Source organism: Ornithodoros turicata, unplaced genomic scaffold (genome assembly GCF_037126465.1).
Source record: "Ornithodoros turicata isolate Travis unplaced genomic scaffold, ASM3712646v1 Chromosome23, whole genome shotgun sequence".
NCBI classification, from domain to species: Eukaryota; Metazoa; Arthropoda; class Arachnida; order Ixodida; family Argasidae; genus Ornithodoros; species Ornithodoros turicata.
The window spans coordinates 1,177,713-1,205,432 of NW_026999342.1; the positions used below are offsets into that span (position 1 = coordinate 1,177,713).

General features: G+C 45.9%; 1 protein-coding gene and 1 long non-coding RNA gene across 3 annotated transcripts in view; one reads left to right on the forward strand and one right to left on the reverse strand.

Annotated features, from left to right (window-relative positions):
• Nucleotides 1-27,720, forward strand: part of LOC135373276 (protein O-mannosyl-transferase Tmtc3-like) — a 479,430-nt gene that overhangs the window by 241,565 nt on the left and 210,145 nt on the right. The gene's annotated exons all lie outside the window — the stretch shown is intronic.
• Nucleotides 10,283-10,777, reverse strand: LOC135373273 (uncharacterized). Of its 2 annotated transcripts, XR_010416394.1 has the most exons (4): nt 10,740-10,777; nt 10,592-10,682; nt 10,468-10,531; nt 10,283-10,385 (listed from the first exon to the last, which is right to left on the reverse strand). It is a non-coding gene; the product is annotated as an uncharacterized LOC135373273 (long non-coding RNA). The 2 variants fall into 2 exon arrangements; XR_010416393.1 differs by having other exon boundaries at nt 10,468-10,682.

Here is a 27,720-nt window from a genome sequence, read left to right on the forward strand (position 1 = left end):
TTGTAGTGCACTACCGTTACTCACTACTTTTTCAAAAAGTAACGCGTTACGTTATTCGTTACTGTTGCGATAGTAGGTAACGCGTTACTAACGCCGTTATTTCTGATAAGTAATGCAGTTACTTTTGCATTACTTCGCTAGTTGTCCTTATAATATGTACCATTTTCGGTTGAATCACACAAGTGCGTTCCGCAGATCAATACACGCAATGTTGTGCACAAACAAGGGTCACGCATGAACAAAACTTACATGTATGATTTATTGCAACGCAGAAGTAGTTGACGTTCAAAATTTTCATCTGTGTGGCTGAGCAGACTCCTAATGACACGTGCGTGCTGCTTGTCAAGGTTGATAGAGACGGTGACCTTTTATCTCACACAGTATAAATCCAAACAGCGAATCCCTTCGTACTTTGTTACTTGTTCAGACGGTAGAGGATATTTTTCTGTCGCTTTTAGCCCATTCACCCGAAAAATACCAAAGGGAGTGAAAAATAGAGGTGGTAAACAAAGGTGACATCTCAACCAGGGTAGGTCAATAGTCCTTTTGCGTTCTTCGCGGGTGCCGATGTGACCTTCTTGTCATTGTTGAAGATGAATAGAAAAAATCGGAGATTTTCCCGGAGTCTACAGGCACGGTCCTCGCTCAAGCTTTCAAGTTTAGAAGCAATGTTCCCAAACACGCAGTAACGCATAACGGCGTTAAGCGTTAGTTAGTAAAAATGTAATGACGTTACGTTACTCATTACGTTTCTCCCAAATGTAATGCGTTACCATATTTCACTACTCGAATGTAACGTGTTACCGGTAACGCACTACTTTGTAACGCGTTACACCCCACCTATGGTACCAACTCGCCTGCACCCTTGCACTTCTACTATAGATCTAAAATGGTGTTTTCAAATCGTATCGAGATGAAATTTTCCCAGCTCCGCTGAAGCTGTCATCCACTGCTCCCTAAAGTTAGCAGATCTTAGGATGCATGCGTTCTACGACGGCGATGAAGCCCCCGCGGTTGTTCCTATGTCTGTACTGAGAGCCATAGACGTAGCACGCCAATTTTCCCGAGGGGGCGAGCCTTGCACACGGTAAGAGACGGGAGGGGTAGGGTCCAGCGGAGCCTGAGCCGGAAACAAAGACGACCATGTGCAACGTATACTATTTATTATGCGGTTGCAAAAATCACAGCTGGTACCTGACGGCAGGTGCGTACTGGCACATTGGATGGTACGGGAAACAGACACGGTTATCAGCGAACGGACACATATCTTTAGAAGCCGTGAAAAATAGCAATGATCCAGCCCACACCTTGAAACTTGTTTTCCCTGGGAGTTGTTTGTTTGATAAACTCGTTTGCAACAGCGTTCGAGTCGACATCACGAGCAAACTCTTTGTGGCAATGGAGCAAGGCAATATTTTTTTTAAGTTCCGTGTCAGCGCCCCGAAGCAACTGTGGCTATGAGGGGCGTACAGACGTGGATAGATGGAGAGAGGACAGCAGGAGGGGGGACAGGAAGTGTGCGTCCTGGGCCGACTTCAGGGGGAACAGTGCCGACATTCGTCTGGTAAGTCTTCGGAAAACCCAGGGAAAACATCAGACAGCACAGCCGGTGACAGGATTCGAACGCGTGTCACCTCCAAGTCTCGGCGTGGAAAGCTGATCATCTTAACCACTACGAGGCGCTGCCACTACGCCACGGGAGCTGGTGCAATATGGTTTGATTGGGCTTGTCCCACTGTGGAACGCAAGTAAGTTTTGAGCCGCCGTAGGCACGAGGAGGACCTTTCTGATGGGCAGGACGTTACAGGTATGGTCAATACAATCCGAAGAAGTTGAACAACTTCTGGAAGTATCATCCTCAGTGGTTCACCTTCCATTCCTGTGGGCAGCTCTTTTACGTCCTGAAACGAAGTACTTACGGCTACTACGCTTACGGCACGCTGCTTTGCAATGTCCAACAGCATATCTCGATGAAGCTGAAGGCGACCTGCATCAAGATCTCCTTTATAGAGTACGAACAGATAAGCGCTGTCAGTTTCTCCCATCAATAATGTTTCCACTTTCGTCACGTGGTCCCACATTCCGGCAGGAAACCGCGAGTGCACGGAAACGCATGAACTGTGTCAATTACCATGTAAAACCTCTGCCGATAATAGGCTTCCGAGGATCCAAACTAGTGTGCTTGAGATCCCTCGTCGTAACGACGTGGTGTTTGTCGCTGCCTTATCGGAAGGCTGGGGCTCCCAGTTTTGAGCTCCTCAGCCGTGGCTTCACCGTGCTCCAAAAGCCAGGGAATTTGTAGCGGAGTTAGGCAACACATTCTTTAACGGCCTCCACAAGTTGCTCTAGAAGCCCAAGCTCTTCTGCAGAGCGGAATTTCATTCTCCAATCTCTCAAACATCAGGGTCATTAGCCTGAGCATGAAATATGAATCGAATTTTTCGAGCGCTTTCACATAGCCACTGGCTTTTGCTCCTGTGCCATGCTTTTCATCGGATGACAGAGCGAAAAGGAACTGCACCAACTCAGAGTAGTTACTTGACACTGAACGCAGTGAGGATGCCTTTAGCGTCCACCGGGTTTTACAGAATTGTCTCAGGGCCGGTGTCCCCACCTTATGGAACTGTACGAACCAGCTGAGGCGCTTTGGAGATGTTTTCACAAAATTTACCAAGTCGGCAAACAAGCTGAGAAAGTGTTGACATACATCAATTTGCTTACACAAGTCTTGCAACAAGTTAAGAGTGTGCGCAAGACATCGTGCGACAAGTGTACATACATCGCCCTTGGTTCAATATCCTGACCTAAGGCTTGGAGTCCACTGCGTTTGCCAGACACATTTGCAACCCCGCCGTAGCATTGTCCGCAGCAGTTCTCAATTTGGAGATCCAGTCGACACAACACGTCTTTCGGAATTGAGAAGAAAGTGCATGCTCTCGTATCCGCCGTCACGTAAAATTCAATAAAGACTTCTTCCACTTCAAGACCCTCTTTGACGTATCTGAGGCAAAAGGATACCTGCTCCTGCGTGCTAACGTCAGAGGTGTCGTCATCAATCACCGCGTAAAACAACGCGTCCTGCACTTCTCTGATTAGGGAACGGAGCACACTGTGGGTAATGAGTTCAATCATCTCATTTTGCAAGTCCAGCGAAATCCACTTACACCTACTTTTGTTGAGCCATGCCCCGAGACCTGGCACATCCGCTTCCCACAACATAAGAAGTTGCTTCATGTTACCTTCGTCCTCATCGTGACCGCGAAGTGAGAGACCTTGACGTGCCAAAAAGCGGGCAGACGACAGTACTGCTGCAGAGCTTGACGACTTTGCTGCATTTTGCTGAGCTTCGACTCAGAGAGCGCGGTCGCTATACGTTAGCTCCTGTGCTTGCACTTCTCAACGCCGTGGAAGCTTCACGATGAAGCGCTGATTCCTCATGACTCCTGAACCGTTGAAGAGCTTTTTTTTTCTAATGGGGAAACCTCGTCCAACGAATGCAGCGTATGAGTCTTTATCTCGCGGTGTGCATGGAAGCGGGATGGTTCTTTTTTTGTTTTTCTTTTTTTTTGTCCCTGGCAGTGACGCAGATGGCCCGTCTCATGCAACATCTGCTAACCTTGCACCAGTGGACTTGCCAGCAGCAAACTGGGTGTTCACGTCACTATCGTGTGGTGAAGCACTGGCGGTGTGTGGATCTTGCGAGCTGGCGCTGTCGGGTGCTTTAGTAGACAATCGAGGCTTTTTAATGACATACTTCTCCATTCTGCATGTCGTGTTAACGGACTCTTCTCCTAGAACAACCGGTCGAACAGAAACGGTCGCCGTGTCTACCGGGCCTCGTGCGCGAGCATGCATGATCACTAACAGACGCGGCACTTGCCCTGGCTTGTTGCTCTAATCGCAACGGCGGAGGGGGCTCCCGGCTCTGGAACCTTAGAAGCGTTTAGGTTAAGCTCACGCCGCTGGCAAAGGAAAGGTGGAGGCTTCTTGAACTCACAGCCCGGGGTGAGTGGGTGGGACAGGCAACAAAATTTACTTATAACGTTTGCACGCCTATGCGGGCGTCCTCTTCAAACAAACGGAAAGCAAAATAGTACAGATCGGAAACCAGCTTTATGTCTTTGTCATGCTCCTGTAGCATTCCGGTATGGGCCCCCTGTGGCTGTTGCGAGCATTGTTATCAGCATGATTGTACCAGGATTCCGGAAATTTTCGTACAACACCTGTGTTCACGTGCCCAAGTTTCTGCCTCTTGGAAGTTAAAGGAGTGACCGGTTTTGAGTACATGTTGAACCAGCTCGGTGCGATGATTCTCTATTGGTGGCTTCTTTATCTGTTCTTGATGTTCTTTCAGTCTGGTGGCCTTCTTTCTTCCAGTTTCGCGTATGTTGCATGTGTAACGCTGTTTTCATCGTAATCTGTATATAACTCCTCATTGATTCATGTGGGGCGCAGAGGCCTTGGGGTGACATAGCATATTATACAGTTCGAGGAATTTTTATATAAAAGGAAGTACAGAGGTACCGAAGTTTGCAGTACAATATTCATGCAACAAAATACGTTACCTATTATGTTCGTGTAGAAAACACGGAGAGCGCGCATGAAGATTGTGCATGCACACATTTTTTTCTCCTGCCCGTTGTTGTGCAGTTTTCGAGTAAGTGGTGCGGAGGGGATAACTTGGGGGTGACGCAGTGGTTCCGGACGGTAGGCACGTGAGCTTTATCTTGCCTGAGGCGGAAGTTTGTTCTGTCTATGGATGTCGAGATGGCTGGGAGAAATATCAACCCGAACACATCGAGTATCCATGTCGCCCGCATTGTCCTCCGCTTCCCTGTTCTCGGCTTATGACACAAACAGTGGGGGCTTATCGGCTCGAACGAAACGTGCGTCGGAAACCTGATTGCTGTTTGTGGGTCGATGGCTGGTTCTGCCTATATCTCCACTGGTTGTCCTTGCTCATTACGTAGCGGCCCGGAAATTACTTACTGCAACGAATGGACTGGGGACGAAATGTCAGTGGTGGAGATGAGGTGGTGCTATCTGCCCGCATATTCGTGCAGCTATGACTGTAAGCTCCTGCGAAGCCTGAGGATACATCTATAAAACGACGACGACTGCTTTAAGAAATACGTCTCACTGGTTTCAATACAAGACGTTTCACTATAAAGGGGAACACCGGCGTGCTAAGTTTGATGAACAAGGTACTATAGTCCGTTCATTCTATGGCCCTAGTATTTGTCAGCGTAGTAGTTATGGTAAAAACTTACAACGGTTCAAAATGTTCATTGTCCTATATTTATGAACACGTCTTTTATGTAGCAGCCTACACTTCTTCAGGTAGCCGATGAACCTGATGACGTGTAGACTGCTGTAGAAGTCCTGTTTACGAAAGACAGTGATAGGTGCAGGCGGGCTGGTACTTTGCAAACGAGGAAATCAGAGATAAAGAGCAAAATGAACATAACACAACACATTCTCAACACAAAACACAACACGTTCGTGTTGTGTTATGTTCCTTTTTAATCCCTGTCTCAAATTTTCTTGTTTGGAAATGTTTCGAAACGTTTTTCTTTTATTCGTCTCTCGATCGCTTTATATTATGTTTGTTCCAACTTATCAGTGTTAGACCAACAGAGTTGACGTGAGCTGCATAAAGGAAAGAGTGCGCTGGCTAATCCTGGACTGTCATCGCACTGTTTTGGTTGGGTAAGCACAGGGTGTCGAACCGCAAAAAAATACGGGTTCAGTTCGGGTTCGGGTTCACATTGCTTCGATTTCGTTCTGGGCAGGAAAAATCGAACTGGTTCGCGAACCGGTTCCGCTTCCATTTCATATCTCCCACAGAACTGCTTTTATCAGGATATGCGTGGCTAATAGCTTACTGCTGTTGTCTGCATTGACGTTTTTAGCGCTCAGGTATTCTCTTTAGTGGGAGTAAGTGGATAAACACTTGCAAATAGCGTCCATGCTGATGGAGCGGCGTAGTCCTTGTACTTTCGTTCCCAAAACCTCTTTTTGATTTCACACACACAGTGCCAGCAAGATACACTTAAAGGAAGCCCAACAAGATAGACATATTTTTACACAGACGGCGGTACTTCACGGCACACTGAATTCGCAACGTGAATTGACCTGCCATCGTACTGAATCATGTCGAAAAGTCTCTCCTCTGTCCGAGCTCACCAGCAGTGTACCAGTTAACTCACAACACAAAGATAACGCGTGACGACACAATTGCACTACCAGTAAGCAGAACTACATTTACTTTTCAAACCACAATCAAACAGGCACCGTTCTGCGTGTGCTCCTTCTCCACTTCCCACGTTTCTGACTTGTTTAACTTTTACTGCTCACGTTGTGTGGGGTTGCTTAATCACATATTCGTCCTCTAGAGCTACACAACTGACCTAGTCTATTCCAGCTTCATTCGTCCGCATGGCGCTTCCTCTCCGAAGACCAGACGCCGCGGAGCGTGAGTGGGGCGCTTGCCGCTGCACTCACAAGGACAATGCGCTTCAACATGCTAATAAAGGTGCCGAGAGCTCGTCTGACTGCTGGGTGAACATTTGCGAAATCCATGATATAGAGACCAATGTGTCCTCGTTCGGGTAATGGGAGGCACATGAGGCTTCGGACTTTTTATGTCCGAACCGTTTTGTCGCGAAACCGGTTACCGCTATTATTTTTCCGGTTCTGCTCCGGTTCGGATTCAACAGTGTCATGAAAATTTCGGTTCGAATTCAGGTTCAGTTCCGGCAAACATAACGGTTCGGGTTCGGTTCGACACCCTGGATAAGCATTCGTTTGTTTATTTTTCAATCAAATAGAGAAGCTTCCTTCCGGTTGATTGACCTTTGCCGTATGCACTTGTTTCCGAATAAACAGATACGTCTTATTTATGCGAGGAACCGTGCAGTGAAGAATGTTCGCATAAAAATATCATGTAACAGGAGAACAAAAAAACTGAAGAGAAAATATGGTTGAACCATTTCACCAACAGCGATAGCTATCCGGTTCACCTGAAATATTGATACGGGCAGCACAGCGTGGCGATGGCAATGATTTAATGAACAGAATGATAATGCGCGTGACATGAGTCGCGTGAGATGAGTCACATTGTCGTCGTGACAATATTTCAATTGCGTCTGCAGAGTAGTGATGTGTCGTTCGTGGACGAACCCTTCAAACTGAACTAGTCATTCGGGTGAACTGAACGAACTAGTTCAACAACAACCAAAACATTAGTTCCTCAATTCAGTTCATTGGGCCTCTATACTAGTGATGGGCAAGTCAGTTCATTTTTGTGAACTAATTCATTTAGTTCAGTTCACTCCACTGAACTGTCTAAAAGAATAGTTCATTCGTTCACCTGTTCGCAATTAAACACAATCAAGTAATATAGTCCCAAACTTTAAAGTGGCTCGACCAAGAGAGATACAACAAAATGATCTTGCAATTCAGTTTTCCAAAGGTTCGAGAACATCAACATAGCAAACGTAATCTTTTAGGTCGCTTTTTTATTTTGCTTTAATTTTCTACGTATATTTTTAACGAGAAAAGTATTGCACAGATCAATATGCAAGGTGCCGTCGTCGTTCAATGTTACAATCGTGTATTTCTGATCACTTACGTCTGCTTGCTGCGAACTTGAGAACACAGAACTGTGATAGAGTAACCGCAGTTTCAACTCATTTCATTCAAATGCATGAGAGAGCTTGAAGAAAAGTACAACGTCTAGCGTTGTGGAGGAAAAATTGGGAAGCTTGCAGTGTATTGCCGCAAAAATAGCGTGCCCGCTCCAGGGTGTGCCAGTCACACAAGCAGTCAGCCAGAAGTCAGAACATAACGGCGCCACTAGCAGTCCACAATTGCGAGAAGGAGCTCCGAGCGATCTCAGCGCAATCAGTTCTAAATGATTTACTCTTGTTCAGCGTTCGCCGTTCATATAGTTCACTTGCCCACAGTACTTCAATCCATACGACGTTCAAAGCCGCTCTGCTGGCTCTCCCTCCCCCGTGGACGAGTAACAGTTCTGACAGGCGCTGCGAGTACTTCCAAACGACCCGCGGCATCGTTTAGTTCTTTAGTTCATCCAGTTCTCTTCCTTCACACCTTGACACAGTCCACTCGAAGCTCTCCCTCCCCGCGCTTTTTCTTAAGCGCATGCGCTGTGGACTAGCACCTTCTCTGGCGGCCAACGGCAGACCCTGCGAGTGCTTCAAAACGTCCCGCGGCATCGTTTAGTTCTTTAGTTCATCCAGTTCTCTTCCTTCACACCTTCACTAAGTCCACTTGAGGCTCTGCCTCGCAGCACCGCCCGCGCTCTTCCGTAAGCGCATGCGCTGTGGACGAGCAGCAGTTCTGACAGGCAACGGCAGGCTCTGCGAGTCCTTCAAAACGACTCGCGAGTCGCGACGTCGTTTAGTTCTGTAGTTCATCCAGTTCTCTTCCTTCACACAGTCCACTTCAGCGCAGCGTCACAGCCACTCAAGGCCACAGCGTATGCGCCGTGGTCTCCCGCCCTTCTTCTTGCGCGCATGTGCTTTGTCGGCTTTACAAAACGTTCGTTAGATGGCGCAGATGTCACACTTAGAAGCGTATCAAAGCGTATGCGTTGTGGGTATAGAGTAGTGATGTGTCGTTCGTGGACGAACCCTTCAAACTGAACTAGTCATTCGTGTGAACTGAACGAACTAGTTCAACAACAACCAAAACATTAGTTCCTCAATTCAGTTCATTGGGCCTGCCCTCGACACCCACAACGCATACGCTTTGATACGCTTCCAAGTGTGACATCTGCGCTCTGCGCCATCTAACGAACGTTTTGAAAAGCTAACGAAGGACATGCGCGCATGAAGAAGGGCGGGAGACCACGGCGCATACGCTGTGGCCTTGAGTGGCTGTGACGCTGCGCTGAAGTGGACTGTGTGAAGGAAGAGAACTGGATGAACTAAAGAACTAAACGACGTCGCGAGTCGTTTTGAAGGACTCGCAGAGCCTGCCGTTGCCTGTTAGAACTGCTGCTCGTCCACAGCGCATGCGCTTAAGGAAGAGCGCGGGCGGTGCGGCGAGGCAGAGCTTCAAGTGGACTTAGTGAAGGTGTGAAGGAAGAGAACTGGATGAACTAAAGAACTAAACGATGCCGCGGGACGTTTTGAAGCACTCGCAGGGTCTGCCGTTGGCCGTCAGAGAAGGTGCTAGTCCACAGCGCATGCGCTTAAAAAAAGCGCGGGGAGGGAGAGCTTCGAGTGGACTGTGTGAAGGTGTGAAGGAAGAGAACTGGATGAACTGAAGAACTAAACGATGCCGCGGGACGTTTTGAAGCACTCGCAGGGTCTGCCGTTGGCCGTCAGAGAAGGTGCTAGTCCACAGCGCATGCGCTTAAAAAAAGCGCGGGGAGGGAGAGCTTCGAGTGGACTGTGTGAAGGTGTGAAGGAAGAGAACTGGATGAACTAAAGAACTAAACGATGCCGCGGGTCGTTTGGAAGTACTCGCAGCGCCTGTCAGAACTGTTACTCGTCCACGGGGGAGGGAGAGCCAGCAGAGCGGCTTTGAACGCCGTATGGATTGAAGTACTCTGGGCAAGTGAACTATATGAACGGCGAACGCTGAACAAGAGTAAATCATTTAGAACTGATTGCACTGAGATCGTTCTGAGCTCCTTCTCGCAATTGTGGACTGCTAGTGGCGCCGTTATGTTCTGACTTCTGGCTGACTGCTTGTGTGACTTGCACACCCTGGAGCGGGCACGCTATTTTTGCGGCAATACACTGCAAGCTTCCCAATTTTTCCTCCACAACGCTACGTTGTACTTTTCTTCAAGCTCTCTCATGCATTTGAATGAAATGAGTTGAAACTGCGTTTACTCTATCACACTTTTGTGTTCTCAAGTTCGCAGCAAGCAGATGTAAGTGATCAGAAATACGCGATTGTAACATTGAACGACGACGGCACCTTGCATATTGATCTCTGCATTACTTTTCTCGTTAAAAATATACGTAGAAATTTAAAGCAAAATAAAAAAGCGACCTAAAAGATTACGTTTGCTATGTTGATGTTCTCGAACCTTTGGAAAACTGAATTGCAAGATCATTTTGTTGTATCTGTCTTGGTCGAGCCACTTTAAAGTTTGGGACTATATTACTTGATTGTGTTTAATTGCGAACAGGTGAACGAATGAACTATTCTTTTAGACAGTTCAGTGGAGTGAACTGAACTAAATGAATTAGTTCACAAAAATGAACTGACTTGCCCATCACTAACGTGAATGCCTCGCACATTCACTACGTACCTTCAAAACGGGTAAAATCTTGAAAATGACGCGGGCGACGCCACTTGGAGATCCATAATTCACATTCATCCGCTACGACGTTTCCACACATCTGTAAAAGAGTCAACAAGGTGCGACACATTGTACTTCCCTGCAAATTCTTTATTAAAATCACTCAGCATTTTTTTGCATACAGTGGCACAGCCGTAAAGCCGTGGAGCACATGACGAAGTTGCACGGGTGAAGCGTATGCCCAATCTGTTTCGCAGTAAACACAAGTCACTGAAGAGCTCTGAAACGCACTTTAGCGTAACTTACCTGATGTCTTTCAACATTTCTGTGACCTTCCCACGTCGTGAGTGTGCTGTCCCAACCGCGTTGTTCACCGCAATGAATACGTCGAAAGTATCTGAAATTCATAGATTAGACATTAGTAACAGGGCCACTGACGATGTTGCATCTTCACCTTGAAAAGTGCTGGTAGGGTCACGAGTACACTTAGCTGAACGATAAAGCATAGGGTAATAGGAATCAAAAGGGGTAATAATCACACTGCTAGCATAAAGTAATAGAACCCACACGCTAGGAATGATACCAAACAAAAGTTGCACGAATCGTACAAACATAGAACTAACCTTTAATCGAAGAAATCGCAAGGCTTCTGGACCTATCTTCCAGGGTGCACACATGAAAGCACCCCCAGGCAACACTAGTAGGGCATAAAAACACATTCACAGCAGTCCAGGGCACCAGAGCAACGACGGAACGCGAGACAACGGGAGCCAGAAAAAGGCGTGCGAACGCAACGAAGCTTGCAAGCGAAATGGACGCCGCCCGCAGCGCAGAAACGGCAAGAAGGCCACCTGCCCGCCAGGCCATGCCCCAGCGCCCAGGCGCTCCTCGGAATGTAGCAAGGGAACGGAAAGTCGCGCGAAGACGGGACCAACGCTATCGGAAACAGGACGTTTTCCTCTTCAAAAACACATCTCAATCACCTTCCTACGCCAGCAAGAACCCGATATCGAAAAAAATGCCCCAGGCCCATGTATCAGAGAACCGCCGTTGCCACGGTGTTCTAACTCGAGAACCGAGAGGGATAGAAAGATGCGGCAAGTTTCTACGCGTTTCCCATGTCGAGTGCGTGTGCCCATTAAGAGGAAGTCGGATCCGCCGTCGGCTTCAAGCCTGAAGACAGGGACAAAGATCGGTGAACGGTGGTCGGTGTCAGGAATTTCGAGAATGACGTCTTAACCACTGGAAATCGACGGCTGGTCATAATTGGAAAGTTGTAGAGCAGGGAACAGAGCACGCGCACATAAAATTTCGACTAAATCGGACATCGGGTAATCGACTTACGACACCGAAATGTGGGAAGCGTTTCAGGGTGGCTCTAGCCAGCCTCGCAGCTCGTCATGCTCTTAAGCCGATATCGGGAGAACGGAACATCGCGCGCCTGCGGGACAAACGCTGTTGAAAATAGCGCATTGAAACCTTCATAACGAAGGCAAACATGACCATGTGGCAGCAACGGGAAAGCTTTTTTTTTTGGGGGGGGGGGGGTCGGGGAAGCCGCTGGTCCCATGTATTGGGAGGAGTGTGAACGCGGAATCCTCTAACTCGAGAACTGCTAAATTTAGAGAGACGCGGTGAATTTTATCACGTGCTCCGCGTCGAGAACAGTGGATTCTCCAAGTATGAACCCTGTCCGAGGCGAACTTCTTTCCAACAAGGGCACTGAAGTTCGGAAAAACGAATTTTACTAACGCGTCTCCGCCTACGAGTTCGAAACCACTACAGATCAGTTCCTGTGTGATTTGCGCGATCACACAGCTAATCCAGGCCCGTTCGGACCTGAATTTTGGTCTCGATCCAACAGTCCGGGCGGGATTTACAAGACTTTGAAGGTGTCAGAAGCACCGACGGTTGCCTAGAATTTTCAAATATCTGGACAACCGCCAGGATTTCTCACAAGCCGCAAGGTGCACGCGTAGGGGGATGGAAGGGAAATTCGTCACAAGAAACAGCATCCCGACATCGCCGCTGCAGGTCAAGATATTAGACACGGGAACCCATCGCGAAACACCGCGATGTCACTCTGATGGGGTTAAGCCATCACTGGATGGCTAAAAGACGCCGCGGCATCAACCGCCACCTCAAGTGGCATGTGCAGTGCTCAGTTGGAATCTCTATGCATATCTGATCTATTCTGACCTATGATGTCACTACGGTGCCGTAGGGGACCTGGGCACATTCTTCTTATTTGTCCATGCTACCAACCTTCCCGAACCGCGCTCTCTCAGATCCTTAGTCAGTTGGAATTTCACCCTTTCTATCTCTATGAAAATTGCTTGGCCCCTGGTGAAATCCAGCCCATCAACACTCTGATGAGAGCTTTTTTGGTCTTTTTAGACACGTCAGGACTTCCATCCTTGTGAAGGGGCACATTTCATCGCATTTTATGCCAGTGGGCTCGGGTATCCACACTAGCGACGAAACTCCTCATTATTAACATTAGAAATAAAGTAGTTGTTTTATTGATACTCTAGGCCAATTCCTTCAATTGGTTTCGCATTCTTTGAACTGGTGCAGTGTGTACAAAACATGTTGGATTACATTAAATCAAGTGGAAATCAGCGTTTAGCATTTATATCCATTAAGCCAATTCATTGAATTGCTTCTTTATTCCGTGGGTACGGTCTTCGCCACACAACATAGTGGAACATGATGTCGCGAAGGTATAGCTTCTCTTCAAAAACCCTGATTCTGTCAGTGAGGAACTTGTACCTGACGGCTACATAATGAACGAATTGACTGTCTGATTTGTCTTTGGATCTCGTTGGAATTGTGGCGACAATTCAATGATGTTATGTCTTCTCGTTCCGGCAGGGAAGCACATCTGGAGATGTAGTTGTGTGTGTTCCGTTCTACACGGAGATATTGCAAGAGATATCGAGGTCTTCTCGGCCTTCCCAACTACCTTTATTAGCACTACAGTAAAAGGAAACAGAAGCTAGATACTGTGGTACATCTGCTAAGCTCGGACCATGTCGGGAGTTTCTTTGTAAATTCAGATGAATAATTTTTGTGTGTTGCCACTTCGGTAACACGGATAAAAATTAGTGTCACTGTTTTAGTTTTTTGCTGCACGCTGTTGAACGTTATGATAAGGATACAAAAATATAATGAGCATCGAAAGTATGTTTGTATTCTACTTCTAAATCAACATCCGATCGGGACGCCATTTCGAAGTCCCAGCGATATCATTAAAATACATCCTGGCTAGACAACGCTAGGACGTTTCGAATGACGTCTTATTTACAACATTGGGACATTTTTCGCGGATCAGGACTTCGGGATCTTTTCAGGACGTCCATGGGACACCGGTGGTTTACTGGGACACGTTCGCCCTCACCGAGATGTGTCAGTGTCACCGTGGGAATCATAATTTCCGACAGAACAATGCACAACTAAAATCCCTCGTTTCCGGTAGCCGTAGGTACCTTAAACCCTCAGTGTGGTCTTCAGTAGTCCTTCTGGCATCCATGCGCTTGAACCCATTCACCTTATATCATGTGAAAGGACATGTGTACAGCTATCGGATGATGCTAATCCAATGGTGGCAGCCACCACCTGCAGGGATCTCGCAATGGGCACATTTTACGTTGTTCGAAACTTCCGTTCTTCGTTCTTTTACCAATGAAAAGGATGTGACTTTCACACTTCCTGGGGGACTGGTGGCAACCTGAAACAAAAGCTAAGATGTTACCAGTGGATAAAGATCTCTACGAAGCGCTTCGTTTCTTCTCACTGCTTTGTCGGTATGTTCGTCGAACTGGGGCTTCTCGTCAAGGGCGCACAGGCAACTCATGTACTCTCCCACGGTTTGAATGAGCCTGACGGAACTGAGAGACCATTGGGTAAACGTAAAGTGATGCTCCGGGGACACTACAACAAGCTCACGCAGTGTGGTCATTGATTTCTCCGTCAACGGGACACATATAGCAAAGAAGAGGCTGAAGGTCGCGTGCTCGTGGGTGGGGCGCGCAAGGCCGCAGCCTCGTGCACCCTGCCTGACAAAAAAAAAATCGCTGCGCGTCTCTCAGTTAAAAATAAAAGATTGTCTCACTTGACGTCTAAAGTACAGACGTGACGCCACCTTTCGAAAAATAATCAAAGAAATCGAAGATGGCATTTTTGAGAAAATTGAGATGCAACATTGGCAATTTTCGCCTACCATGTGTGATTCTCAAGTTATTAACACAGAAACAATTGGGCTGAGAAAAATGAATTCTATACAGCACGAAAGCCCTTTCAACGTCCTATCGAACGGCACTAAGCTCGATGTTCTCAGACGTTCCGTCATGAAGAAAATTGGTAACAAAGTTTGGCCTTTTTGAACGTTTACGCCAAGTTTGGCATTTTTTAACAGAAAATCTGTGGCTCTCAGAGTTCTGTGGGTAACTGTCGACAGTGTCTATGGTGCAGCCTATAATCATAAAAAACCTCCAGTTCCTAGACATAAAATTAGCGGTGCTAGATCCCGTCAAAGTCGGTTCAGAAGAAAGCGTGCTCAAGGAGCCTCAGACTTTCCCCCTCTCCTACGCGGAAACTACTACACGCACGAGCGTCGCACGTGGCGCGATTTGCGTCGTTTAAACTGTCCTCTAACATATATTTTTTCTGGGCGAATTAAAAAATACGACTTTCACACGTTGTTCGATTTAAAATGAAACTACCCAAATATGTTGTCAACAACACACACACACACAGGCTGAACTGCACATGTGTGTTGTGAGGCCGCGCAGTACAAAGGAGGTGTGAGTGCCACACGTCAAGGCGATAAGGGGACCAGGTAACCCTGGAGAGACTACCTAGTTGACACTCAAGATCAACGTTTCGAGGGATATCCTAATAATTGCGTGTTTCACGCGAATCAACATGAAAATCATGTAAAAAATTGCTTCACGACGTCAAAACACGGAATTCCTGATACCATGCAGGACCTCTGTGTATGAAATGTACGAAATTGTGTTGGTGACCGTTGTCAAAACGTTGCAGTAAATTCATATAGGACCGTCGACATACCCACAGGTTTCATGCGAACAGTGTGCGTCATTCACTCGATGTGCCTGCCAGGGGTCCCTCGCAGTAAGCTCATTTATGGCCTCCTAAAAGAATATGCAGGCAGAAGGTGGACGGTTGCCGTGTTGTGCGACCTTCAAACTGATTGAGGGACGAACTGCGGGCTGCGGACTGCTGTACTTTCACATCCTGCGCCTAAGTTGCGAGATGGTTGTGTGTGCTATTAAAATACTCGTCAGACATGTACAAGATACTCAAAAATGTATTTAAGATAAGATAATAAATACTGACGTTAGAATGTAATTAAGATAGAGTATAACTACATGAAAATTAGAGTAATTAAGATAGAGTACGAAATACTTTTAAAAGTATTTGAAATACAATTAAGATACTATTTATCCTTGAACGCAAAAAGTCACCAGTCACTGGTCAATGCGGCAAGTCGCCGCTATGTGACATGAATCACCTAAATCACCGCGTACTACGCAAGCCGTCCCTGTGTCGTCTAAACACAAGTCCCAAAAAGATGACAAAGAGATACCATATAGCTCCACTAAGTATGTGTGACCTAGAACAAAGCAAACTTCTAGCAGGTCCCTGTCACCTGTTACCTCGTCAGGGCACACATAATAGAACCCTCACTCGTCAAGGATTAGTAGACACGGGGCAAGATCTCTAAATGGAGACTTCCAAGAAGGGCCAATGTCCTGGTCAAGTCCGAGGGACTCAGGAAATTTCCACTGAACAAGCAAGATAATCGAAAGACGAGGACACAGAAAGGTTGAGAGGGAGATCCAAAATATGTAATTAGAGTATTGAGTAGAAAATACCATAAAATGTATTTTAAATAGAGTGCAAATACACAAAACAAAAAGTATTGAGTAGAGTACCAAAATACCGCAAATTGTATTTAAAATACAGTATTTTAAATACAATACTCTAAATACGTACAAGTCTAGTACTCGTGGTGCGTCAAAAAAAATGTGTTCACGCCAAACCCCACAGCGCGTTAACCTCTTTGCAATTACGTCATTACTCATTGCAGTTCTGCTCCTGCATTTGGTCCATTACGTGCAGTTTAAAATTATCCTCGCATGTACTCAGAAGTTCAACGACTGCTAACCCTTTACTCCTCGTTGCATCAGCAATAGGACCGCTAATTTTTCATTTTATATGTCCCTGTCTGCCCTTGTCAGATGCCGCCAAATTTTATCCAGGGAATGCTGAAGGCGACGCAGGATTGCTGATCTCGATTTCCCAACAGTCCAGACGTAGAAGTCATCGGTATAGATGTAGGACTTCGGGCCTGCCGCTACAAGGTTATAAAGTATAGGGTTGAAGACGCTCCTTATGTTTAGCCATAAGTCAAAACGAATTTCGGCGTGGCCCCTTCTTGCGTGCGAGCAGAAAGTGTTCTGTGTCGCAAAAAAACAGCCAGTCACAAGACACTATAGCTTACAACAATACGTCAGAACGTGGGCATGTTCTGTTCTGTTCTTTATGGGGAAGGGAAGGTTAGCCATCTAGGAGGGGCATGACTGACGGTATCATCGGCTCTCTTGACGTTGAACAATACTGGCATGATTGACGCTATAATCGGCTCTCTTGACGTCCAGCAATACTACCATGACTATTTTCTTCAGGGTTTTTACTTGTCTGTCAGTGGTGACGAGTTCGAGGACCGAATCTATGGAGCTATGATGGCAACGGGTCTTCCGTGACATCTCTTCGGCAAAGGTACGATGATCCCCAAACCATTATTATAATCTGCAAAGAATAGAATTCGATCCAAAACTTTACCGCTGCGATTCGTCAGGCTAACCGAACGGAAAGATGTGAGGACACATGTATGACTTTCAGGCTTTACTAAGGCATCTTTCCAGCTCTTCGTCACTTCGCCGTTTCTTCATGATGCATTGTAGACATTGAGTAGGCAGGAAATGCCGCTGTCGCTAAGGCATCTGATGGCTCGATAAATAAGTCCATCTGCACGTGGTGGTTTTCTTCGAGCGATCGCCTTTGGATCTCGGCCTCCAATGTTACCGTAGCGGACATCAGTGGACGTTGCGATCGCGAACTTACCATTCTTTGAGATTCTTTAATGCGAAAAATGTGAATGACTGAGACGTGATGGCTTGTCTGTGTGATCAGAAAGGCAAGCTCTACCTGGTGGTACATAAAAACATGATGGTTCCATTTCAACCTTAAAGGAGCATTAAAATGATATCCAAAGTGGCCAAAAACTGCTGTCATCTTGTGAGGCAGTACGTGAAAAGCATTCCTACAACCTATTTATGTCCAAAGTTATTTCACCGCTGCGCAATTAATTCGCGAAATCGCTGCCGCAGCGACGTGTCGGAGCACTTCAATTGCAGACCACATCCACTCTAATGTGACGTCTGTGGCAGAGAGCCCCCTCATTCGTTGTTAGAAAAAAACCGTCTGCTACGAACATTGCAAGCTGTTTCTTGTTGACTGCTCTTCATTACATGATTCATATCACGTTTTCTGAAAACAATGCATATGTGCATCGTGCGCCGTGTTCAATGTGGTGGAGACTCTCGCTCGTCATGACAATGCTTACATGCGCTTTTGTGGAAGAAAGACAAGTTGGACCGGAAATGATGACCTTGGTGTGCTCTTTTTCATTGTTGTTCACCGTTCTGCCACTACCCATTTTGTGCCCCCATAAGTTCAGCGCTCAGGTGTGTTGATGATAAATGGATATGCGTTGAAAGGTACGTACTCCGGAGTGCTGAATAAAGTGATTCGTTGCAAATGCCTGCTGCATGTGTCTACTTGCCGGTACTCATCTACCGCAGACATGAGGGGCTTTCTTTGCAGAACATTTCAGAAAACAAAAAGACTGTAGCATTTTCAAGGTTGCCATAACCAGCATCAATGCAGCTCTCATGCCAACGTCAGCATCGAGACAGCTCTGATGTTAGCATCAGCCAGGGCAGCTCTAACGTTAACATCAGCCTGAACAGCTTTGTTAACATCAGGTCTGATGTGATATGGGACACTGTCTTGATGCTAACATCAGCTGACGTTAACATCAGCATCAGAGCGGCTCTGATGTTAATATCAGCCGATGTTAGCACCAAGACAGTGTCCCAAATCACGTCAGACCTGACGTCGCTTTTTTTCAATAGGGTATTGTAGCGCCACTTGTTAGCCACTGAACCAACTGTGCGGTGAAAGCGGTCAGCCAGGTTGCATGCTGTCGGGAAGCACTGGGGAATCGCTGTACATCACACAGTTAGATTCGTGCTGCACCACTCGTTCTTCCCGAGGTGTCAGCGGTCCCAAAAACTCGAGGTCGTGTCGTTGATAGCCTTCAATACTCCTATCGTCTCCGAGGCGCTAGCAGACGCTCCGGCCTGCGCAGTGTTGCTCACCTCGATCATGTGATCCCAGGTCAAATGAGAAGCGTCCTTACCACTTACGTCACATAGCGACGAGCGCGGCGACGCTCATCACGTGGCTATCGTGAAGGCGAATGAGGGTGTTTTGCACACGGGAGGTCCCGGGGGCTATTGCAGGCGTCTCATTTTCGCTATGGTTGTACTAATTGTGGGAAAACTGTTTTCTGGTGCCTAACACTCCATACCAACCAAAAACTGAATCAAAGTTGTGGGCCTCTAGACTGCTCCTTTAAAAGCATGCGGTTGGAGAGGATTTCTCATCCCTTTTAAAATGTCGATCTTTCCTCCACTCCCTTCCTTCTTTCTTGCACTTCCGCAGCCGTCACTAAACCAACTGCTTCACTACTTGGAATAGATCAAAATAATTCCAAGCGCTGTAATAACTGTTTTTGGAACGGGCCAATGTGGAGACGCAAGACAAACACACAGAACGAGCGCGTCTCTACTTTGTCCCGCCCTTACTTTAATTCCGAATTATTTTAATCTATAAATTACCAACTAGCCCAAGGTAAAGCTTTGCTTAACTACTTCGAATACTTTGGTACGCATACTCAAGCATATGATTATATCACTCAACTTCTCTTTAAACCACAGTGGCACAGTGGTTAGGATTATCGCTTTCCACGCCTAGACTGGGAGGTGACGCGGGTCCGAATCCCCGCACTGGCTGTGCTGTCTGGGGTTTTCAGGCAGTCTTTCCAGACGAATGTCGGCACAGTTAACCCCTGAAGTCGGCCCCGCAAGCATACTAACACCCCACTCCTTCCTGATGTCCTCTCTCCATCTGTCCACGGCTGTACGCCGCTCATAGCCAAAGTTGCTTCGCGGCGGTAACACGGAATTAAAAAAAAAACTTATTTTTAACTTCAAGAGGTAGCTCTCCACTTCCTGTTTTCTCGTGTTTCTTTCTTTCTTTTTTCCACTCAGGTACAAACTAGGACTATGTGCTTAACGACGCAGCAAATGCAACGGAAAAGTTCACCCTTCTCTTGTCTTGTCTTGTTCCCCATCTGATCGTCATCATTTATTGTTGTTGTGTTCTCTTGTGTCCTCGCCTTCTTTTTCCGTTGTGCCTTGTCAATTCAGAATAGCCCATTGACCCCCGGTGTGGGCCCCATACCGCCGCATTCAACCACAGTACGGATTCGTACCTGAAATGTTAAAGGGACCGAACAGTGAATATCAACCTATCGGAACTTTATGTTCAGCAAAAAGCTTGAACCTTCTAAAGTTCAAGTGTTCAACAATTCCGCTCAAATCGCAGTAGTTTTCTTCAATCGAATTTTCGATGATTGAATGTCCAGGAACCTAGTATAGGAAACCGACAGTCTGTCAACATTGCATCCCACCGCGCCATCTGTCGAGAGCGCATGTAATACGCGCGCTTCCGCTCGCTAATCCGGAGAGAACCAAAGTGGCACTGGGCATCAGTGACCACTTTCTACGTCGAAAATGTGGAACCTCCCGAACCTGAGTGCGCTAGAACTCCGCATTCTTGAACTATCGCTTGCACAGAACTTCTGTTCGTACGATGCGATAGCATTCTGGGAAGTGTGTGCGTCGCAGCAGAAGATTCCCCGTCCACAGATCTACCAGAGTCACCACCGTCACCACTAGGAGCTGACTGTGCCGGGAACAGGGACTGGTTACTGAATTTTACATGCATCACGGAGAAGCCCTTGTGTAAGCCGAAACAAGTGCCTATTTTTCGTCGTGCAGGTGTTTATGTGGGAAATGCAACTCGATGGAAATATCGGACGAGTGTTTGTGCTGCAGAGACGTAAATGCATGTAAAAAGCAGACAGGCAATTGCATCACAAACAGCGGATATTTCAAAATACTGTGCCTTGACACCGAAGTCCTGCAAGTGTCTTTTACATACATCCGAAAACGGAGGAGTATGACAACATACGCGGTAGCGCCGTGTGATCTTTACGTGCTACTCAAACGGAAAACTGAACGGAAAACCTTTGTTTCTGCAGGAAATTGCGTTATATCGCCTATCGGCAATTCATAAGATGGATATGAGATGCTCTGCAGAAGCACCATACAAAGATCCATTCTTCCATCCAGTGCATTCTATTAGGAATGCTTTCCCATCAGATTTCTATAAGGGCTTTGTACCTGCAGACTCGTAGAAATGTATATATTGATACCAGCAAATTTTCATTTCTTGCTTGCTGCAAGCTTTACTCGTTGCTTTTTCTTTTCTGTCACAGAATATTATAATTATTAGTTTGTTCCTGGTTCGATTAAGTAACCTGGGGGCATATCTGTATTTGTACATTATACTCGTGTCTTGTATATATATAGGGTGTAAATAAGATAATTTTCATCAGTGTAGTTCAGCTGAACTATGTTCACAACGTTTTATATACTTGATATCGACCAGGTTTCCAAGTGCCAATTAATGTTTGTATCGCTCAAAGGAGCCCTTGTAACTGATTCATTATCATGTTACCAAGTATGACCAAGTTGACTTCAAGTATTAGCAATCCCTGATCTCGGTTCACAGTTAACCATACAGCATTAGTGTGGGCAATAGTACCCCAAAATGACTAAATAATTTATTATGCAGTAACAAGCACTCTCTATCTTTGCAATTCTATTTAACATGAAATACATCGACACTTTACCACACACAGTAACGCCGCTCAATAACCACACTAGCCCGAAGAGTCTCCTTGAATGGCAATGACTATACCCGTAAGTTCTCTGTTACTGAGATTGAGATGTGCTTTTGTAAAGTAATTTTGACAACCCTGCTGTGTGGTGTGAGCCGAAGGTAACCACCAGGTGGCACAGGCACCGAACTTTGCACTGAACGTATCATCGCCATGTGTCGTGTGTCTAGTTGCTGTGTCCCGTTTTTTTCTTTTTTCTTGCCTTTTTTTTCTCTCTCTCTGTGGCAACTTGCCGCCTGTCTCGGCAGGCAGACCGCCTTATTTTTTTATTCCTTTAGATAAACGATACCCCCCCCCCCCGTGCAAATAGAAACTGGCTTCAGTGTACACAACAGACGCGTCAGAACAGTTATTTGAAATATAATATAAGAGCAGAAGTAACATTTTGTGACAATTATTTTTATGATTATGACACTATTATTTTACAAATTGTGTGCTTTTGTGTTCTCTGTTGATGAAAAGAGTACAGGAGAAATAATGCAGCACATATAGATCCACCAACGACGTGTCATCTTGATGAAGATGAGAACTTTTCTTCAAGTGCGCTAACTGTGACAAAAGAAACAGCAAATCTCCGTCGACTAAAATTTTAGATATGTGGATGTTACCACATCGTGTAGCTTCCGTCCAAAAGTACGACTACCCGACACTTGTCACTCGTAGCAGAGTGCAGAGGAAAACTCTTTGAAGTTATGATCTATGGCAACAAAAATATTTGGCATGTTGACAAGGACGGTATAGCACTTCAACATAGATGAGGGGCAAACACAGTAGACAGTATGATGGCTGCAAACTCACAATTGAGAATTTATTCAAGAGGACAAGAAACGGAAAGCATGAGTAGAAAAAAGCAGTACCCATGCAACGCGTGCAGAACCATATTAATATCTGAGAAGGTAGGATCAATAAAGAGAAATGACTGTTGTCGAAATAGGACAACTCTGGAAAGTTAGGACCAATATGATATGGTAACCTTGCATGGCTCACTGTATAGCTGCGACACACTTTGAACAATTCCAGTAGTGGGGCTTCAAAGACAATGAACTTTCGCTGTTTCACTGGGCATTCAGGTGTAGTGGATGCATCTCTAGAAATTTAATTAGCGTTCCTTAGTCATAACTATACCTCAACAGGAGGTATTCCTGTACCCTTTAAAGAAGCTAGTAGTTCTCACCGGGTTCTTCTCTCACTGTTGACGTCATACTAATGTTCTGCACCTGTCCAAAGACTCCAAAAATGTCACAAAGTCTGCAGCACGTAACAAATCTAGTGGTTCCACCTGTGGACTTGGCAGAATCTGTGGAGTGGGGATTGATGTATTCACAGGCCCACGCCATCTCGTTTCAAGTGTCTTTCTGTCAACATGTGAGGAGTGCAAAAAAATTAACATCTGGAGACAGTCTCACCCCTAATCTACCTCTTCAGCAATCATACAGCTGTAGATGTCAGAAGCAAGAGGGGAGAACGAAGCCACAGCCAGGAAAGCTGTCACCGCTGGCTAATATGGATCATCATTTTTTGCACACCTGCTTTCAGCTATTTCTGTCATGTTGATTTGAGTGCATGGATACAAAAAAGAGTAATAAGAAGGAAATGCAGAGTATGTTCAGCATTCATCCTCTATACATTTCTTACATGCAGACTTCATAGTGGTCGTAGAGACAGTGCTGCAGTATGCATGGTCGAGCTCGAGTATGGTTCTTGTTTCCCGCAAAGTAGGGAAGCTCATGATTACAAAATATCTCTGGTTCTCAATTCTGGCAATGCAGATCTAGATAATAGTCCTTTTTACTGTGTACTTCACAAACAGTGTCCGTCGACGTGGACAATGTGCAGGCAGCATCTGTGTTATCCGATACAGTGGCTTCCATGCAGGAGTCTATGAAATCATAAGAGTCGTCCTGAAACAGTTTTATTTTAACCTTTAACTATTTAAAAAGAAACATTTTCAGAAGATGATCAAATGATGAGATCTCTACATACTACGAAGCAGTGTGGATACTGGTCACTTCAACACTGGAATGTCCCTAAAATGAAATTTGTCCATGTTGACAATGTCCAGTAAGGGACAAGGAGGATAATATAAGTTAAATGGAATACGTCGTCGTTATATTATAATTTATACATGTGTGACACCTGTACATACCTGAGACGTTGTGTTTAGCTCGTCACATCGGTAAAGCAGAATAAGTGGTAACTGAACGGCAGTTTGCTTTGGACGTTTTCGCAATTCGCACGCTGCGGCATCTTCGTAGTCATCGGCAGCAAAATGAGCTCCGCACACACGACTCAACTGCTGTATCTAATAGCCGAGTACTTCGAACCACATTCGTTTTCGCGCACTGTCCTGTGAAATCTTGTGGTAGAAAATGCCAGTTGTCGAAAATGAACGATTTTTGCAACCCCGGACACCACAGAGTACACCAGGCATATGTAGGTCTTTCGAATACGTGACACAGCAGCGACAGACAAGTCACGGACTTTCACTTTCTGCTTCGGGCAGCCAGCAAACACCCACGGCGTAGACAATAACGCGATAACACAGACGGCCTTGCAGACGGCGCGGCGGATCGTAGCTCGTAGCGGCGATGTGGCTGAGTGCTTTATTAATGTAGAAACTATGGAAGTGAACGTCATTTTTCAAATGACGTTTAGCTCTAACGATAATGTGCGTGAACTCTGTTCTCTACAAAATTAACTCTCACGTGGTACGGGTTGACCAATCCCTGGACGGCCTGGACCCGAAACCCAAGTTGCTCTTTACTGCCATTTGTTGGCAGCACCATCCATGTTCCGGCAATCTTCAAAATATTTATACGTAAAAAAATATGCAGAATTGAGAGGTAATGCTTTCTGTGTGTTACCAAACAATGATGTTCTGCAGGAGAGTGGGCAAAAATATGGGGGTTATTTTTCAGTTAACAGTTCCTTTAAGAAGGTCCTTCGCGCTTTCACGTTGCCGGTTGCTTCTAGTTTTGTTCCGAGAACTGTCGCTGATATGTCTGAGCCTGTGTTACCATTGGGAATCTAAACTACCGCTCATAACTCTCCTTCAACCTGGAATGTCATATGTGTGCTTACTGCTTTGTTAGTTATTTTTGGATTACCTGTCTCTTCTTTAACCTTCTTTCTCGTCCTGTTATGGCCCGCTTATGGCTTATGTCCTGCTTATGGCTCGGTGCAAAAGGATTAGGCGTACCGCATTTCAACAACCCGTTGAATACACCATTACATACTCTTATACGCTAAGCACTTGGGCAGAATTATGCACGACGGGTTTCCTAATATTATCTTTACGCCCCGCAGCTTCCTCTAACAGCTCCCTTGGCGCCCTCGCCAAGCACCAAGCCCCACGCCCACGCCGAGGTCAATAATATGACCGGACGAGACATCCCTCCTCGTATGAGCGCTTCCGTTATTCACGAGGGAGCCGACCCTTCTAATAAAGCCAACCAACATCAGGCGCACTTCTTCCTCTCTCCGCTCCTAATAATTCTGGCCACGCTCTCTTTATATGGATACAGTCATCTGAAGTAATTCGCCGCAGCATTAATGACAGTAACTCTGGAAAACATAGAGGAAGGTTCTCCTTTGCGTGAAGGGTGACCGCAAAGGCAAACAACCAACACGTCGAGGGGAATATAGGGTTTGTGCGATGTTTCTTACTTTTCTCTCCCTGTCTCACCCTCTCCCTCTGCCGTTTTGTTCATTTTATTCCTGCGTCGCTGCCCGTATTACGAAACGCCACCAAGCTTGACGTAAAAGAGACAACGAAAAAGAAGAAGAAGAAGAAAAAGAAAACACAGCTTATGGGAGCATAGCTGTACTATGCCGGGTATCTGTACGTAAGAATACGTCTGAGTGGCGCGATAAATTAAACGACGTTGTGTTTGCAATCATCATTTGTTGGACTACAAATCATGGCACTCAACAGATCCGGTGGAATAGTACACGGGAAGCGTAATGAGATTTGAGATTTCCCTCCCAGGTTTCATATTTCGTGGCACGTGAGTTCAGAAGTTACCTCCACAATGCTCGCTGGAGTTGTACGAAAAAAAAAAAAAGAAGAAACAAGACAACGCGATTAACAACGCTTTTCGAAACTTCCCAATTCGCAGCGTAAATGTCTTTTACGTTGTTTAATATGTTGTTGCATGCGGTCATCAATCATTTGACTACACCTAGTATTGACCGCCCTGAACAGCAAAAGAAGTATAGAAGTGGCAGTAGAGAAGAGTAATAGCGGTAGAAAGAAAATTGCAGATGGGTGTAGCCGCCCGCAGTCAGAAAAACGAACAGGAGGACGAAGAGAGTACCTGAAAGGGAGGGAATAAATTATTCTTCTGTTCGGATTGTGACTGTCCATACATTGGTGCTATCGAAGCTCTGAACAATGTCGGTACAATCTGACATACAATACACTCTATACCAAGCCAACTGGTCCCTACTCCAGGTGAGACCAGAAAAACCCTATCAAGTATATGAACCACACGTCGACGTACACGGATGCACACTACCCGGTGGTGGTGCAGGTACTAACTGTCTACGCACTCACGGGAACGTATACATTTACTAACATCAAAGTATTTACCTGGTGGCAATGGACATAGCTTCTGTAGCAGACAGCAACCAGAAACATATGAGTTTCACTTCTCTTTACCGGGGTTGAAGGAGCGATACGGGGCATGAAGAAGAATCTCGATTTTCCAGGAGGGTGGGCGCTTTCGCTTAGCGCCAGAAAGGGAGCGGTTGCTCCCTGCCGGTGATTGATGCATCGCGCATCCTAGTTGCTGATAAAGAAGCTGGAATTACTGGGAACCTTCACATCAATCCTCAGGCGAGAATTTTCTCTTGAGGAGGTAAGAAAGATTTCCTCAATTATGGTTGATTAGATATCCAAATAACAAGAACGTGAGCGCAGAGCTGGCTACATGTAAACTTGTCTCTGTAAGATGTGAGATGGTTGAAAAATAAATTACCCAAAATGAGCGATGTGAGATAAGACCAAGGAAACAAAAAGAAAATGCGTTCGGATGATGAGATTCCTTCGTCCGATTGCAGCTTCTCTTTCAGCTGTGTGATGTTTGTACTTGGTTTCTAATAGCATAGTTTCTAGTAGCATAATTTCTCGCGCAAATCACTTGCAGGCAATTACTTGTCTATCCTATAATGTAAAATCTCGCAACCGATGCCATTTTGTCGAAGGGAAGTCTATATCCATCTGAGAGCTCACACATCAGAAGACGTGGAAGCCCAAACCAAGTTGCAGCAGCTTCACTTCCTACACTCCAAAAAATAAATACTGTTCTCACTCCCGATCTGCAGAGAGAGCTCATGGTAATTAACGTACAGTCATGTCTGGATTATCGGGACACCTCGGGAGTCGTCCCTTTTCGTCCGGGTAACGGATTTCCGGATAACCGAACCAAGCAAACTTCCAGGGAAACCCGAAAAATTTGGGAGACCTCTTTACATATTCAGAAAATGGAACAAAGGAAAGATCGTTATTTCAAAAATTCCTGCAAAGTGAGTTGCTTGAAATTTGGAGGCACGCGTGTGACAGAATTTTGTTCACAGCCATGGCACCCGCTGCGTCACCCTGCTGTTCAAAGAAGGGTAATGTCTCAGAAAATTGATCCCGTGCACATATTTTTGTCCTTTTGCAAATGTCTTTGGCATATGCCAAAAGACAGGTGATGCTTTCGGACGGCCTGAACATTGACGTTCACATGTGGATTCCTTGTGTCTGGTGGATACAGGGCTCCTCTTCCGCTTATCGTCTACCGTCTTCATCGTGTGCCCGCACACCAAAAGGGAGTGACCTCTGGAGAAATGTGAGTCAAAGAGTACAGAATGCTCCAGTGAGATGTGAACTTTTTCCGGAATAATGTGAACACAGCGTTTGCCAGGGACAGAGGACATTGACACTTTTCCGGATAAGTGAATCAGAATGACTTAGGTGCTGGAAGATTGGTCCCAGTAGTTGCCGCCCGGATACGAATAACAAATTTCGGACAACCGAGACAAAATCCAATGGTAGCAGGTTCGTTCCCGGTAATGTAGTCCGGATAACGAGTTTTGCGGATATCTGAACTCCGGATAAGCGAGACATACCCAAATCGCCCAAAAAGAAAAGAACGGTACCTTTCTGGGTGACGGTCGCTTCCGGACTGGCTCCAACCGAAGCTCCTAATGCACTCTATCGTGGGACTAAGTACAGGTATTCGTTGTTTTCATATTCATCAACAATTCA